Source organism: Salmo salar, chromosome 21, assembly GCF_965601325.2.
Source record: "Salmo salar chromosome 21, fSalSal1, whole genome shotgun sequence".
Classification (NCBI taxonomy): Eukaryota; Metazoa; Chordata; class Actinopteri; order Salmoniformes; family Salmonidae; genus Salmo; species Salmo salar.
This window is the reverse complement of record NC_138311.1, coordinates 15,486,639-15,504,004: the sequence shown is the minus strand read 5'-3', so window position 1 is coordinate 15,504,004 and position 17,366 is coordinate 15,486,639. Positions and strand designations below refer to the sequence as shown.

Genomic DNA, 17,366 nt, shown 5'->3' with positions numbered 1-17,366 from the left:
TGTCCCAATTTATTTAGTGGTAATGACCTCCATCTCATCTAATCCATACTGCAAATCATACATTTTCTGCGTCAAACGTTTATTTGAATTATTTGATTCATGTGTATACCCCTTTAAGAGTGTCCCAGGAATTGTGCTAGATTTCTTTTTTCTCAAGTAAAATAGGTCTTTAGTTTGAAAGGTTTGGTCTACAGACGAGCAGTTTCTGCAATGTAAAGGTAAAACCACGAACACAAAGCCATGCTATGTTTGTTTCTATGGCAGAAGCTGTGGTACAGCTAATGCCGCGTACATACGTACACATGTGACGTATTTTATTATGGCGTACATCATCTTCACATTGGATGGAGCTAGCTGTACTAGCTAGCTAGTGTGTGCTAGCTAGTGAGTGTTGTACTAGTTAGCTAGCTAGCTAGTGTGTACTAGCTAGTGTTGTACTAGCTAGCTAGTGTGTACTAGATAAGTGATTACTAGCTAGTGAGTATTGTACTAGTTACCTAGCATGTACTAGCTAGCTAATGCTGTACTAGCTTTGTACTAGCTAGCTTGTGTGTACTAGATACGTCTCTACTAGCTAGCTAGTGTTGTACTAGCTACCTAGCGTGTACTAGCTAGCTAGTGCTGTACTAGCTAGCTAGCTAGTGTTGTACTAGATAGCTAGTGTGTACTAGATAGCTAGTGTGTACTAGATACGTGTTAACTAGCTACCGAGTGTTGTACTAGTTACCTAGCTAGCTAGGACCCATGAGCACCAACATGTGAAGTTTATAGGAGCATATCAAATTTGGTGCCAAATGAAAGCTTAGAGTATACCCTTGGGAAATGATGGCATAGATATCTTTTTCAACAATTTTCAATACTAAAAATGTGAATAAGCATAGGCTTTGATTTCTGGTCACACAGATCAGTTCTTAAAAAACATCTACTAGAAAAAGTATTAAAAGGTATTAGAGATCCGTCAAAAGACATTAATATTGAAGAAAAGGCCCCTGCCAACATATATCAACATTTATATTTAGTTTTGCAGAAATAATTTGCCTTCTGTAAGTTTAAGAAATATTCCCTAGTGTCTTGTCATTCTGTTACCAAAAACTCACTTATCTTTAAGATTAGAGGTCAACCGATTATGATTTTTCAACGCCGATACGATACCGATTATTGGAGGGCCAAAACAACCCGATACCCATTAGTCGGACAATTTTTATATATATATTTGTAATAATGACAATTACAACAATACTGAATGAACAATGAACACTTATTTTAACTTAATATAATACATAAATAAAATCTATTTAGTCTCAAATAAATAACGAAACATGCTCAATTTGGTTTAAATAATGCAAAAACACAGTGTTGGAGAAGAAAGTAAAAGTGCAATATATGCCATGTAAAAAAGCTAACGTTTAAGTTCCTTGCTCAGAACATGAGAATATATGAAAGCTGGTGGTTCAATATTCCCAGTTCTTCAATATTCCCAGTTAAAACGTTTTAGGTTGTAGTTATAATAGGAATGATGACGTGTCGACTATTTCTCTCTATACCATTTGTATTTCATATACTTTTGACTATTGGATGTTCTAATAAGCACTTTAGTAGTTCAGGAGTACTTCAGGAGTTGATAGGCTTGAAGTCATAAACAGCGCTGTGAAGCAAGCATTGCTAAGAGCTGCTGGCAAACGCAGTAAAGTTTGAATGAGTGCTTACGAGCGTGCTGCCGCCTGCCACCGCTCAGTCAGATTGCTCTATCAAATCATAGACTTAATTGTAATATAATAAACACAGAAATACGAGCCGTTGGTCATTAATATGGGCAAATCCGGAAACTATCATTTCGAAAACAAAACGTTTATTCTTTCAGTGAAATACGGAACCGTTACGTATTTTATCAAACGGGTGGCATCCCTAAGTCTAAATATTCCTGTTACATTGCACAACCTTCAATGTTATGTCATAACGATGTAAAATTCTGGCAAATTAGTTTGCAACGAGCCAGGCGGCCCAAACTGTTGCATATACCCTGATACTGCGTGCAATGAACGCAAGAGAAGTGACACAATTTCCCTAGTTAATACTGCCTGCTAACATGAATTTCTTTGAATGAAATATGCAGGTTTAAAATATATACTTCTGTGTATTGATTTTAAGAAAGGCATTGATGTTTATGGTTAGGTACATCCGTGCAACGATTGCGCTTTTTTCGTGAATGCGTTTTTGTTAAATCCTCACCCGTTTGGCGAAGTAGGCGGTGATTCAATGATAAATTAACAGGCACCGCATTGATTATAGGCAACGCAGGACAAGCTAGTTAACCTAGTAATATCATCAACCATGTGTAGTTAACTAGTGATTATGTGAAGATTGTTTTTTATAAGATAAGTTTAATGCTAGCAAGCAACTTACCTTGGCTCCTTGCTGCACTCACGTGGTGGTCAGCCTGCCACGCAGTTTCCTCGTGGAATGCAATATAATCGGCCATAATCGGCGTCCAAACATGCCGATTACCGATTGTTATGAAAACTTGAAATGGGCCCTAATTAATCGTTAATGCCGATTAATCGGTCAACCTCTATTTAAGATATTTTCTCATTTCTCTCCCTCATGAGGAGGGAGGGTTATGAAAGTTCACAGAAATAACTAAAAGGTAGGCCTAGACCTACCAATTAGTTAAAGTGTTTTTACTGATAACAATCAAGGACCCATGTCATTATGTTACCGTCATTCTGTTACCGGGTGTTGATTCATTTCACTTACTGTAGTTCAATAACCAAAATAGAGCGAGATTTTACTGTCGTTCTGTTACTAAACTTTTCATCTGCACTGTTCCTCAAGTAAATGTGTTTTAGTAAAATGTTCAGTGGTTTTTGCTTGACATACATTTTAAAGTAAAAAAGTGAGTCTCAGCGTCACTCTGTTATTGCGAAATTGCCCCTGTGCTAATGGTTCTCAAAGGAAAAGTAAAATGATACAAATGATTTTGCTCCTGATGCCTGCCCCTCAAATGATACAAATGTAACAACAGCATCTGGACAACGATTCAAATGTAACCATGTTCTATTCGATATATTATCTGGTGCCCCAAGTCAAAATTGAATGTGCATTCCACTGGTCACGTTTATAAGTGAGTGTTGAAATAAATAATCAAGATTAGAAAATATTTTGCAGCACACCTGAGAGTTCCTCAAGACACACCAGTGTGCCGCAGCACACCCGTTGAAAACCACTGCCCTATACACATAACATGATGGCCTCCATAGGAAAACACATTTCACATCAGATATTATCATCTCTCTTCGTGAGAAGCCAAAGTGTTTCAAAAAAATATCTCCCTCAAATATCAGCAGTGAGCTCACAAAGGCCTAGTTCCCCCATCTTGATCTTGTAAACTGACCTGATTGAGAGGATGATAGCTAGCTATGAGTTAGGCTACCATTCGCCAGCCTCAGCCTGCCCACATCTATTTACAATCTTTATCTGGTTTCTTTTAATGAACATCAGGGAGACTCCTTAAATCCTCCTCCTCACCTGACTAGGAACACTCCCAAACAGGACAAAACTCCCTTGTTTGTCTGTGACAGTGGTCACCAACCTTTTCTGAGTCAAGATCACTTTCTGAGTCAAAATGCATGCCGAGATCTACCGCTCAGATTTTTTATTAACATGACTTAAAAAATGTAAGCCTATGCAACATTAACCAATTAAAAACAGTTCTGTAGCAATGAGGTTTGTGCAGTAAGCTATAGGCCCAATACATTATCACCGCATACTGGTTTTGCTTTAATTTACCTGCCAATGCATTGTTGTTCGGGACATTTTTTGAGGTAGGCTATATGATCACACCGGTAATAGACCCATTGTTGTTTTACCAGTGAGGCACAGCTGAGTGAGCATACATTTAAATAATTTGCAGAGGGAGAGAGCAGCAGACTGAGGATCCGTCTCTCAACATCCCTCCGCTCTCCCAATCCTCCACTGACAATGACCAAAAAGGGACACTGTCTTCCAGCTGATGGCAAAACTCGAGTCGCACCACCTTATTTCTGCCTCATGCACAAATTCATGTTGTTACTCATATGAACAGAGAAAGTTAAATATTCCTTGAAATTAAAAAAGACCCAAGCTGCTAATAATAACAACAACGCAAGCCTATAGATACACTTTCCTACTCATTCATTACAGCTGCACCGCTTGTTGTAGCGTTGAGTGGAAATAGGAAGAACGTGCATTTTATGGCTTATAAAAGTGTTGAATACAAAGTGTTGACAGTGCTGAGTAAGAACTTAAACATGAACTCACTCATAAAAACAGCATCTCTTTGCTGTATTCGTTGACAGTTCTCTCTAGTCATGGTTTTAAAAGTTTTGAAATCTCACAGTATCAATTTTGTCATATATTTATTTGATGCCTGCTATGTTACTGCAGACTCGGTCATCTGTGCAATCTGATTGTCCAGTGGTAGAGCATAGTGCACTTGATTTCCTCTCCAGGCCCACCGGGAAGGCAGAGTTTGTACCTTCAGACACATGAAATGGCAACAGTTTGCCTACCCGGCGCGCAGGGCAGCAAAAAAAATAGGAACACAAGGCTTTATCGTTGGGTTTTAATATAAATGTTTGGCGATCAACTAGAAATGCCTTGGAGATCGGCAAGTCGATCGTGATCGACCGGTTGGTGACCACTGGTCTATGAGATTATAAAAAGTTGGAAAGCACCAACTATTCCTCAGAATCTCGTTCCTTCTCTGCTTACAGACAACTCTGAGTCAGACTTAGCATATCCAGACCGTAGCCAGATATTTGGCAGGGAGTTTGGGGTTTCCTGCTAGGCTATTTGATTAGAGTCAAACATTAACTTGCCAGGTTTAAAGTCTACAGGCTTTTTCTTAACACATAGCATCTTCATACGTTTTACTTCATGAGTTTCTCTCGTAGGGATTCCTAGGCCAGTAAGACATTTAACAGAATTGGCATCATAGGGACTCAGAGCCGTTTCCTTTGTTTAAAGCAGATGTGTACGTCTAATAAATCACTCCTGGGTTTTGGCTGATAAACATTCCACAGGTGTTCAGCCTGAGCCCAGACAGTTTGCAGATAAGACTTCATTGCCACTCATCACCACAGCAGCAGAGGTTTATTATTAGACTACCTCACACTGAAGAAACAGTAATATAGACTATATACCGCTAAGAAAAAGACCACAACACAGCACTCTCTCATGGCAGGTAGCCTAACTGTTGTGAGAGGCTATAGGGAAACATGTTTGAATATCACAAGAGTGCACTGCATTAAACACCACAGTCATGATCACCTTGAAACTGTTTTAACTGTGAGTGACCCTCTCTCAAGAACCAGTTGGCCTGAGAGTTACAGCCAATTATTTATATATACACTAGATGACTGAAAGGGGGATGCTGTTCTGTAGCCACCGCACCTCCATCTTGGCACTTCCCCATCATTGTAAAAAATATTTTGGAAGCTATAGAAATGCATTTATTAATGTCTACATTTCTTTTTGCCATATTTATGCTATTACGGACACCTTAATGAAAACTATGAAATTATATTATGTGAGATACACAACAAATATATATATATATAACATTAAAGTACATATTTTTAAGTTCTAAAGTTAGTGTCCCCACAACAATAAAAAATACTTAAATAGCTGTAATTTTGTCCTTCGAACACTTAATTGAAATACTGTAGAATTCCAATAGTTCCTATAAAGGACTGCTTCTTCTGGGGAGTGCCAATATGGCCGACCGGTGGCTTCAAAGCCTCTCATTGGCAAAGTGGGTGGGGTTATATCCTGCCTGTTTGGCCCTGTCCGGAGGTATCGTCGGACGGGGCCACAGTGTCTCCCGACCCCTCCTGTCTCAGCCGCCAGTATTTATGCTGCAATAGTTTGTGTCGGGGGGCTAGGGTCAGTCTGTTATATCTGGAGTTTTTCTCCTGTCTCATCCGGTGTCCTGTGTGAATTTAAGTATGCTCCCTCTAATTCTCTCTCTTTCTTTTTCTCTCTTTCTCTCTCTCTTTCTCTCTCAGGACCTGAGCCCTAGGACCATGCCTCAGGAATACCTGGCATGATGACTCCTTGCTGTCCCCAGTCCACCTGGTCATGCTGCTGCTCCAGTTTCAATTGTTCTACATGCAGCTATGGAACCCTGACCTGTTCACTGAACGTGCTACCTTGTCCCGGACCTGCTGTTTTGGACTCTCTCTCTCTACCGCACCTGCTGTCTCTAACTCTGAATGATCGGCTATGAAAAGCCAACTCACATTTACTCCTGAGGTGCTGACCTGTTGCACCCTCTACAACCACTGTGATTATTATTATCTGACCCTGCTGGTCACCGATGAACGTTTGAACATCTTGGCCATGTTCTGTTATAATCTCCACCCGGCACAGCCAGAAGAGGACTGGCCACCCCTCAGTGCCTGGTTCCTCTCTAGGTTTCTTCCTAGGTTCTGGCCTTTCTTGGGAGTTTTTCCTAGCCACCATGCTTCTACATCTGCATTGCTTGCTGTTTGGGGTTTTATGCTGGGTTTCTGTCCAGCACTTTGTGACATCGACTGATGTAGAAAGGGCTTTATAAATACATTTGATTTGATTTGATTGGCCTATACATAGCATTAGCAATTCAGGGTTTACATATAGTACATTCGGAACGTATTCAGACCCCTTGACTTTTTCCACATTTTATTCTAAAAGGGATGAAATATATTTTTTCCACTCATCAATCTACACACAATACCTCATAATGACAAAGCAAAAACAGGTTTTTAGAATGTTGGCAAATGTATAAAAAAAAATACTTTACTCAGTACTTTGTTGAAGGACCTTTGTCAACGACTACAGCTTTGAGTCTTCTTGGGTATGACGCTAAAAGCTTGGCACACCTGTATTTGGGGAGTTTCACCCATTCTTCTCTGCAGATCCTCTCAAGCTCTGTCAGGTTGGATGGGGAGTGTTGCTGCAAAGCTATTTTCAGGTCTCTCCATAGATGTTCGATCAGCTTCAAGTCCGGGCTTTGGCTGGGCCACTCAAGGACATTCAGAGACTTGTCCCGAAACCACTTCTGCATTGTCTTGGCTGTGTGCTTAGGGTCGTTGTCTTGTTGGAAGGTGAACCTTTTCCCCAGTCTGAGGTCCAAAGCGCTCTGGAGCAAGTTTTCATCAAGGATCTCTCTGTACTTTACTCCGTTCATCTTTCCCTCGATCCTGACTAGTCTCCCAGTCCCTGCCACTGAAAAACATCCCGCCAGCATGATGCTGCCACCACCATGCTTCACTGTAGGGATGGTGGCAGGTTTCCTCCAGACGTGGCACTTGGCATTCAGGCCAAAGAGCTCAATCTTGGTTTCATCAGACCAGATAATCTTGATTCTCATGGACTGAGAGTCCTTTAGATGCCTTTTGGCAAACTCCAAGTGGGCTGTCATGTGCCTTTTACTTAGCAGTGGCTTCCGTCCTGCCACTCTACTATAAAGGCCTGATTGGTGGAGTGCTGCAGAGATGGTTCATCTCTACAGAGGAACTCTGGAGCTCTGTCAGTGACCATCGGGTTCTTGGTCACCTCCCTGACCAAGGCCCTTCTCCCGCGATTGCTCAGTTTGGCCGGGCTGCCAGCTCTAGGAAGTTGGTGGTTCTAAACATCTTCCACTTAAGAATGATGGAGGACACTGTGTTCTTGGGGACCTTCAATGCTGCAGAAATGTTTTGGTACCCTTCCCCAGATCTGTGCCTCGATACAATCCTGTCTCGAAGCTTTACGGACAATTCCTTCAAACTCATGGCTTGGTTTTTGCTCTGCCATGCACTGTCAACTGTAGGACCTTATATAGACAGGTGTGTGCCTTTCCAAATCATGTCCAATCAATTGAATTTACCACAGGTGGACTCCAATCAAGTTGTAGAAACATTGCAAGGATGATCAATGGAAACAGGATGCACCTGACCTCAATTTCGAGTCTCTGAATACTAATGTAAATAAGGTATTTATGTTTTTGCAAAAATGTCTAAAAACCTGTTTTCGCTTTGTCATGATGGGGTATTGTGTGTAGATTGATGAGGGGGGAAAATAATGTAATACATTTTAAAATAAGGCTTTAATGTAACAAAATGTGGAAAAAGGGAAGGGGTCGGAATACAATTGGTCACAGCCTGAGCGGAGACCCAGCCCCTCTTATACTCCACAGTGATAACAACACAGCTATCTACCCCTCCATTTCTCTCTGGGGCTTTCTAAATGCTTAACAAAAATGTTAATAACAGCTGTTTCATCAGAAGGTACTGTTAACCTGTTGGGGGTAGGGGGCAGTATTTACACGGCCGGATAAAAAACGTACCAGATTTAATCTGGTTATTACTACTGCCCAGAAACTAGAAAATGCATATAATTATTGGCTTTGGATAGAAAACACCCTAAAGTTTCTAAAACTGTTTGAATGGTGTCTGTGAGTATAACAGAACTCATATGGCAGGCAAAAACCTGAGAAGATTCCTTACAGGAATGGCCTGTCTGACCATTCCTTGAGCTTCTTGCCTCTGTTTATTGAAGACTGGGGATCTTTGCTGTAACGTGACACTTCCTACGGCTCCCATAGGCTCTCAGAAGGCGGGAAAAAGCTGAATGATATCGAGGCAGCCCCAGGCTGAAACACATTTGCGCTTTTGGCAAGTGGCCGATCAGAGGACAATGGGCTTAGTGCACGAGTCGACCCCATGCTTTATTTTCTTTCGTCTTTTTACCTAAACGCAGATTCCCGGTCGGAATATTATCGCTTTTTTACGAGAAAAATTGCATAAAAATTTATTTTAAACAGCGGTTGACATGCTTCGAAGTACGGTAATGGAATATTTAGATTTTTTTGGTCACGAAATGCGTCGTGCTCGTCACCCTTCTTTACCCTTTCGGATAGTGTCTTGAACGCACTAACAAAACGCCGCTGTTTGGATATAACTATGGATTATTTGGGACCAAACCAACATTTGTTATTGAAGTAGAAGTCCTGGGAGTGCATTCTGACGAAGAACACCAAAGGTAATAACATTTTTCTTATAGTAAATCCGACTTTGGTGAGTGCTAAACTTGCTGGGTGTCTAAATAGCTAGCCCTGTGATGCCGGGCTATCTACTTAGAATATTGCAAAATGTGCTTTCACCGAAAAGCTATTTTAAAATCGGACATATCGAGTGCATAGAGGAGTTCTGTATCTATAATTCTTAAAATAATTGTTATGCTTTTTGTGAACGTTTATCGTGAGTAATTTAGTAAATTTTTTGTAAATTCACCGGAAGTTTGCTAGTTCTGAACGTCACATGCTAATGTAAAAAGCTGGTTTTTGATATAAATATGAACTTGATTGAACAAAACATGCATGTATTGTATAACATAATGTCCTAGGTGTGTCATCTGATGAAGATCATCAAAGGTTAGTGCTGCATTTAGCTGTGGTTTGGATTTATGTGACATTATATGCTAGCTTGAAAAATGGGTGTCTGATTATTTCTGGCTGGGTACTCTGCTGACATAATCTAATGTTTTGCTTTCGTTGTAAAGCCTTTTTGAAATCGGACAGTGTGGTTAGATTAACGAGAGTCTTGTCTTTAAAATGGTGTAAAATAGTAGATATTACTTCAATAGAAATTGAAGTAATAGCATTTCTAAGGTATTTGAATAACGCGCCACAGGATTCCACTGGCTGTTACGTAGGTGGGACGATTTCGTCCCGCCGACCCTAGAGAGGTTAAAACCATTTGGTTGTGCTCACACACAGGCTTAGGATCTCATACAGTACTGTAGCCCACTGAGGGTTTTTATGGGAGTCCTTTCATAAATGTATTATTCCCATGTCAGTTTAATGAAATGCCTCATTGAGTCGAATGTGTTGATTAAAGCGTGCAATCATAAAACATTTGGCAGACCAAAATAATTGTGGTTTCTAAACTGTATGTTCTCAGTGCGCTAATGAGGTCACTGAAATTTCACAGTGTCATACAGTAGCTTTGTTTGCTCACCACATTCTCTCTGTTCTCTCTACCGGAGCTGCTCTCATGTTCAGAAACCAAATCCTCCACCAATATACATAGGCAACTCAATATGCATCTGTCATTCTGCTACATTTTAATTGATGCCTAGAGGGAAGAAGTGCAATTAAATGGTGGGGTTAAAAGAGTTAAGGCGAATGCTTAGATACAAACTGCTTTGAACCCTTCAGAAATTGTACCTAATGCAATTACACAATGCCTCATACCCCATAGGCTAGAAACTGGTGAATGTAATAGCCTGTGTACAATTTTTAAATTAGGCTAGCCAATGGCGGCTGTACTGAGCAGATCATAGCACTAAGAACCAATGATAAAATTATGGCATATCAGTATCATCCTATTATTAACTGTGAGGGATCCTATGACCGCAGACAAATAATAGCGTCTAGTTATATCACATTAATAATAAAACAACCTCTTATTATGACAATCTACACAGATACCTTCTTCTGGATTTATTTGGCCATGGGAACTCTTCAAATACTACAATGATGTTTAAAGTAATTACATCAGAGGGCTTGCAACGAGCGACCTCGGTGCATGGGGTTGGCATGACACAGAGGGGCAACAGCCACTGTTAATAAAGGATCATTTCACAACAGGCCCCTCAAACCACTGAAACAACCATGACACAATAAAAACGTTCCCATAATGATCTATGAATCAAACTGGGAGTGTGAATACAAATCATCAATTTGCTGTTTCAAACAAACACTCCATCCCACCCAACTTCTTGCCTCTGGAAGGTGGACTGACCTCCTTCAGCCACATGTGTTATTGGTGTCAACCTAATAGACATTAGCCCACAACCAGATTAGAGCAGAATCCTTCCAATAAGATTTTATTTTACAAAACCAACTGACAGAGAGCTCTGCAAACTCCACACACTTTCCAGTCTTTGCCACACAAATCAATTCTGGTGTACACATTTCTATGCATGACTGTAAGTCACTTTGGAGAAAAGCATCTGCTAAATGCCATACATTATTATATTAATTAAACTCTTAAAGTCAGTAGACATTCAATATCGTTCCTTATTACTTGAATAATGTGCCACAATGTGGATGCTGTTTGGACACTGATTCAAAGCCCCCTGAACACTCTCTGGTCAGTGGCTCCATTGACTCCTCAGCCCCAACATTGTCTCCTTGGTGCAAGCACCTGTTATTGGCCAACTGGCTATGAACCATGGGAACTAGGTTCTCTGCTGTGACTACAGACCTTGTTGGCACTTCAAAGGCTAGCCTACATAACTTCACAAATGCATGATAAAATATTTTTTCTTCAGATAAACTATTATGACAGTTCACACTTCAGTCCTGTCATCACAAGCAAGCACCTGTTAGCTGCACAGGTAGCTCTACCTTGCATCTTGTTGAGCTGAAAATCTTTTTAAGCATATATTTCATGATTGTGAAATGGATAATAGACTAATTCTGTAAAGGTTATGAATGTAGAAACATTTGGAAATTGTCCTATAAAGTTAAAACTGGGCTAATTTCTGTCATCGGTTATTTACCTTTCGCCTTACTGTCTTAACCCATAGAAACACAGGGTGACACCGGCGGATGTGGTGGATTGAGACGCAGCCCATACAAAAATCTGATATCTCTAGCTTAAACTGACAGATTTTGATGGGGATTTTTTTTATTATGCTAATCACAGAGGCGCTGACATCGACACTAGGGGGTGTTAAAGCATCTGAGGTCAACATGAGTTCCAACAAGCAAGTAAGTGTCTTATGTAAGCACAAAATAAACTTAGGCCGTGTCTAAAGCAAATCAAATGTATGTATAAAGCCCCATAACCCCTTTTACATCAGCACATGTCACTAAGTGCTTATACAGAAACCCAGCCTAAAACAGCAAGCAATGCAGATGTAGAAGCACAGTGGCTAGGAAAAACTTCCTATAAAGGCAGGAACCTAGGAAGAAAGCTAGAGCTCTGACCAGTCCTCTTCTGGCTGTGCCGGGTGGAGACTATAAGAGTCCATGACTTGACAGATCATGCAGTTTTAGTATTCTGATCGTAGAGTTCTGATCATGGAATTCCGAACGCATCATGCATCTACACCTACATGTGTCTACCGTGTCCACAGTGTGTCCGGATTCCCTTTTCCCGCACTATATTCAAATGCCAGTATGCATTCTACAAATGGTGGAATAGGCAAAATATGAAAATAACACAACAACAACTGACGGCAGTAGCTAACTACTGTAGCTAACTTTTGTAGCTTACTACTGTAGCTAACTAGCCAGCTAACCTCTGTAGCTAGCCAGCAAACTAGCAAGCAACGCTAAAGGGATCGCAAACGGGTTAGCATAACTCTAGCCAAACAGAACATATTTTTTCTAAATATTAGCTAGCTGCTAGCATTTATGAGGCCAGCAAACACATTCCTCACACTCTAGGAATGTATTTCTTCCAACGTTATAATGAAAAGGTGCTTCTCGGTCACAAAACACAAGTTTTCTAGAGACTTGTGGGAGGAGTGCTAATGACGTCACCCACAGTATGCGCTTTCGGTAGCTTGATTGCGCCCAGACTGAGGATAAATCCACACACAATGCATCCCTAACCACCTGAAGTGGTCAGACAGATCTGAACACAATCAGACCAAATCAAATCAAATGTATTTATAAAGCCCTTTTTACATCAACAGATGTCACAAAGTGCTTATACAGAAACCCAGCCTAAAACCCCAAACAGCAAGCAATCCAGATGTAGAAGCACGGTGACTAGGAAAACTCCCTAGAAAAGAAGGAACCTAGGAATAAACCTAGAGAGGAACCAGGCTCTGAGGGGTGGCCAGCCCTCATCTGGTTGTGTCGGGTGGATATTATAAGAGTACATGGCCATTAATTAAGGCCAGATCGTTCTTCAAGATGTTCAAACGTTCATAAATGACCAGCAGGGTAAAATAATAATCACAGTGGTTGTAGAGTGTGCAACAGGTCAGCACCTCAGGAGTAAATGTAAGTTGGCTTTTCATAGCCGGGCATTCAGAGGTTGAGACAGCAGGTGCAGTAGAGAGAGGGAGAGAGAGGGAGAGAGAGAGAGAGAGAGAGACCACAAAGTGACTTTTGTGTGTCTAGACCCGTCATTTCAATGACATTTTCGTATTCTGATAGCAGAAGTCGCATGTAAGTGTCAAGTGTAGACACGACCTTACTTCAACATGACTCAAACCCATGTGGGTGAGCAAGATTACTGCATATGGCTTAGGTCTTGATTTCAAAACCACCACATCTCATCTAAGAATACATTTCAAGCATCAACAAGACCACATTACTATGTAATAATAAAACAAATCAGATCCACTAAGGACAGGGTATCATTTTTAGCACTTTACATTACAGTACAGAATAAAGTGCAATAACATTGGTAAAAGTATAGTAACAAGTTCGTTTCTCAGTGACATTGATATAATTTGAGTATCTTGTTTCAGGGTAATACACCACATAGGACTACTTTGTTTTGTTATAGAGGGGTAACAACACAAGAACAGTATGGTAAAATGGAAGAAAGGCTTTGAGGATAAGGCTGAAAAGGGGGTTAACCGTTATTCTACTATGGCACACAGTGTTTGGTGTTCTAGCTACCCTGAAAAAAACTATAACTTGCCTATACTGTACTTAAATCAATTGGTGTCTGGCCAAATGTTTTCGTGGTGTGTAACTAAGGTGTTACTATACCATTACCATGTTATTTCTAGTAGCAAAGTCAACAACTGCTTTTTTAGTTTCTCGTAGGGATGCATTGCTGACATTTTACACATTTCCTATGCACACCAATGTGCGGCAGTTTCAGTGTGCGACTAAGATCAAATAAGGCCAAAATTATTTAGGTAGTCAAAGCGACAATAGCTGACACGTTGCAGATCTAGTTTTTTAACTTTTCAGAAGTTTCAGTTATGGTTGGACTCAATAGAAATGTCAGAAAAAATATTTTTGCTAAGACGTGACAGCTTGCCGAGAAGCTCAAGCTGTCAAAGGCACTTCACAAGAGCCCCCCCCCCCCCCATACTTTGCTCAAGAATCATGTATTTAAAGTGAGGCCATATCGCTCACTATAATAAACTGTATAATAGTAGACATTTATGTAACGTTCTGTTTCTCTCTTCAATGTGAACTCACAGCGCTTCCAGTCTGAGACATGTCCCAACATATTCTCCTTGCTAGCTCTTCCTTCACTAACGTCAGCTAGTAACGTTAGACAGCTGGAGAAAAGCTAGTAATAATAGCTAGTTATGCTACTTTCTCCTCAAAACGAACCAAACACAGTCCAAGCTGTACTTGATATTTGAATAAAGACGAAAACACTGAACTTAAAAGTCCAATATTTACCTGGTAAATGTCATGGATATCCCAGTAGAAAAAGTTTTCCGACAGCTTAACTCCACATGAATCCCTTGATGGACCGAAGGTAGGGCGCGAGCTCCTCCCTCTCTAGACTAGTAGGCTACTCCATGAGGTCATTTAGAGCTGGTCCGGTACGCAAACTGCGCATCAACAGCACCGGACTTGTAACCAAGTAACCAAGTAACCAAGCCTCATGTGCATGCTCTTATTTAATCAAACTACAGTAGTGACGATGCACATTGATGATGGGAAGAAAACGACTTCTATTTTTGTACTGTGTCCCATACGATGAAATTGACCTATATGACATTATATTATGTGTATCTGATGTGGTGACGTAGTGTGTCATTATTTGTTAAACGAGGATTACTGGATGAGACCTTCATTGAGTGATGATTTAATGTAAAGTAAATCAAATGTGGATACGGCTTTGCTCATTGTACCCATTATAGTCAGGTGTATGGCGACACCGTGAGGCACAAACTAATAACATTCAAAGAAAACTTTAGTCCACTATATTACTTAGTATTTTCAAGATGGGAGCGACCGGTCTGAAAACAAATCAAAAAACCTATTATAAACTATTTTTTATGTGCAACTTTAAAACAATGTTTTCATGACACTTGGCAACCGCTAATACCAACCTAGTCAAAAGTTCCTAAAAACCAACCTAGCACCGGTGGTATAGCAAATGTTCATGAACCAGTGCAAAACAAAGATCATAGATCTTTGGTTGCTTCTTTTGACCATTTATTAGAGGCAAACAGTGCCGACCTGTCATTCAGGGCAGGTGGGGCAGAGCCCCAGCTCTTTTGAGCCCCACCTGTTTAGCTAAAAAAGAGAAAAACATACATAATTGTGTTGCATGTCACGTATCAGTTTGCAAACAATGTTTTTTTATTTCACCTTTATTTAACCAGGTAGGCTAGTTGAGAACAAGTTCTCATTTACAACTGCGACCTGGCCAAGATAAAGCAAAGCAGTGTGACACAGACAACAACACAGAGTTACACATGGAGTAAACAATAAACAAGTCAATGACACAGTAGGAAAAAAAGTCTATATACAGTGTGTGCAAAAGACATGAGGAGGTAGGCAATAATTAGGCCATAGGAGCGAATAATTACAATTTAGCAGATTAACACTGGAGTGATAAATAAGCATATGATGATGTGCAAGTAGAAATACTGGTGTGCAAAAGAGCAGAAAAGTAAATAAAATAAAAACAGTATGGGGATGAGGTAGGTAGATTGGGTGGGCAATTTACAGATGGACTATGTACAGCTCCAGCGATCGGTTAGCAGCTCAGGTAGCTGATGTTTAAAGTTGGTGAGGGAAATAAAAGTCTCCAACTTCAGCGATTTTTGCAATTCGTTCCAGTCACTGGCAGCAGAGAACTGGGAGGAAAGGCGGCCAAATGAGGTGTTGGCTTTGGGGATGATCAGTGAGATATACCTGCTGGAACGTGTGCTACGGGTGGGTGTTGTTATCGTGACCAGTGAATTGAGATAAGGCGGAGCTTTACCTAGCATAGACTTATAGATGACCTGGAGCCAGTGGGTCTGGCGACGAATATGTAGCGAGGGCCAGCCGACTAGAGCATACAGGTCGCAGTGGTGGGTGGTATAAGGTGATTTGGTAACAACACGGATGGCACTGTGATAGACTGCATCCAGTTTGCTGAGTAGAGTAATGGAAGCTATTTTGTAGATGACATCGCCGAAGTCGAGGATCGGTAGGATAGTCAGTTTTACTAGGGTAAGTTTGGCGGCGTGAGTGAAAGAGGCTTTGTTACGAAATAGAAATCCGATTCTAGATTTGATTTTGGATTGGAGATGTTTAATATGAGTCTGGAAGGAGAGTTTACAGTCTAACCAAACACCTAGGTATTTATAGTTGTCCACATATTCTAAGTCGGAACCGTCCAGGGTGGTGATGCTAGCCGGGCGGGCAGGTGCGGGCAGCGAATGGTTGAAAAGTATGCATTTGGTTTTACTAGCGTTAAGGGCAGTTGGAGGCCACAGAAGGAGTGTTGTATGGCATTGAAGCTCGTTTGGAGGTTTGTTAGCACAGTGTCCAAGGAAGGGCCAGAAGTATACAGAATGGTGTCGTCTCTGTAGAGGTGGATCAGGGAATTGCCCGCAGCAAGAGCGACATCATTGATATATACAGAGAAAATAGTCGGCCCGAGAATTGAACCCTGTGGTACTCCCATAGAGACTGCCAGAGGTCCGGACAACAGGCCCTCCAATTTGACATATTGAATTCTGTCTGCAAAGTAGTTGGTGAACCAGGCAAGGCAGTCATTAGAAAAACCAAGGCTATTGAGTCTGCCGATAAGAATACGGTGATTGACAGAGTCAATAAATAATTATTGAGTCAATAAAGTCGCATTTAAACATGGTCTCTTTGCTGCTTTCTTCAGTAAGGCAGTTCCAAAATGCAGGTGTTTCAGTCTAGCTCAGTGCTTTCTGTGGTGGTGGGACAGCCAGTGGAAAATATTGAGCGCAGCGGTTGGTAATGTTCTCCAGTTGCGCAGAGATTGGCTCAGGGTAAAGTCACTCATGGGGACATTACGTCACTGTAAAATCTACTGGGAGAGCTCGAAAATTCAAGCGCCTTGGGTGCTGCCATAGAGTTACATTAGAAGTGCCCCTCCAAGAAGGCTCAAGGTCATTGGCCACAATATAAACTCAGCAAAAACAGCAACGTCCTCTCACTGTCAACTGCGTTTTATTTTCAGCAAACTTAACATGTGTAAATATTTGTACGAACATAACAAGATTCAACAACTGAGACATAAACTGAACAAGTTCCACAGACATGTTACTAACAAAAATGGAATAATGTGTCCCTAAACAAAGGGGGGGGGTGTCAAAATCAAAAGTAACAGTCAGTATCTGGTGTGGCCACCAGCTGCATTAAGTACTGCAGTGCATCTCCTCCTCATGGACTG

The 17,366-nt window shown here is 40.9% G+C and overlaps 1 protein-coding gene across 6 annotated transcripts in view; it reads right to left on the bottom strand.

Moving 5' to 3' along the window:
• LOC106581811 (protein TANC1) overlaps positions 1 to 14,590 on the bottom strand; it is a 193,293-nt gene extending 178,703 nt beyond the window's left edge. For 5 of the 6 annotated variants that reach the window (XM_014164164.3, XM_014164167.3, XM_014164166.3 and 2 more), the window contains exon 1: positions 14,396 to 14,590. The gene's annotated coding sequence lies outside the window, so the exon portion shown is untranslated. The remainder of the gene's footprint in view (positions 1 to 14,395) is intronic. The other variant, XM_014164169.3, reaches the window with a different exon arrangement.
• Between the last annotated feature and the right edge of the window lie 2,776 nt (positions 14,591 to 17,366).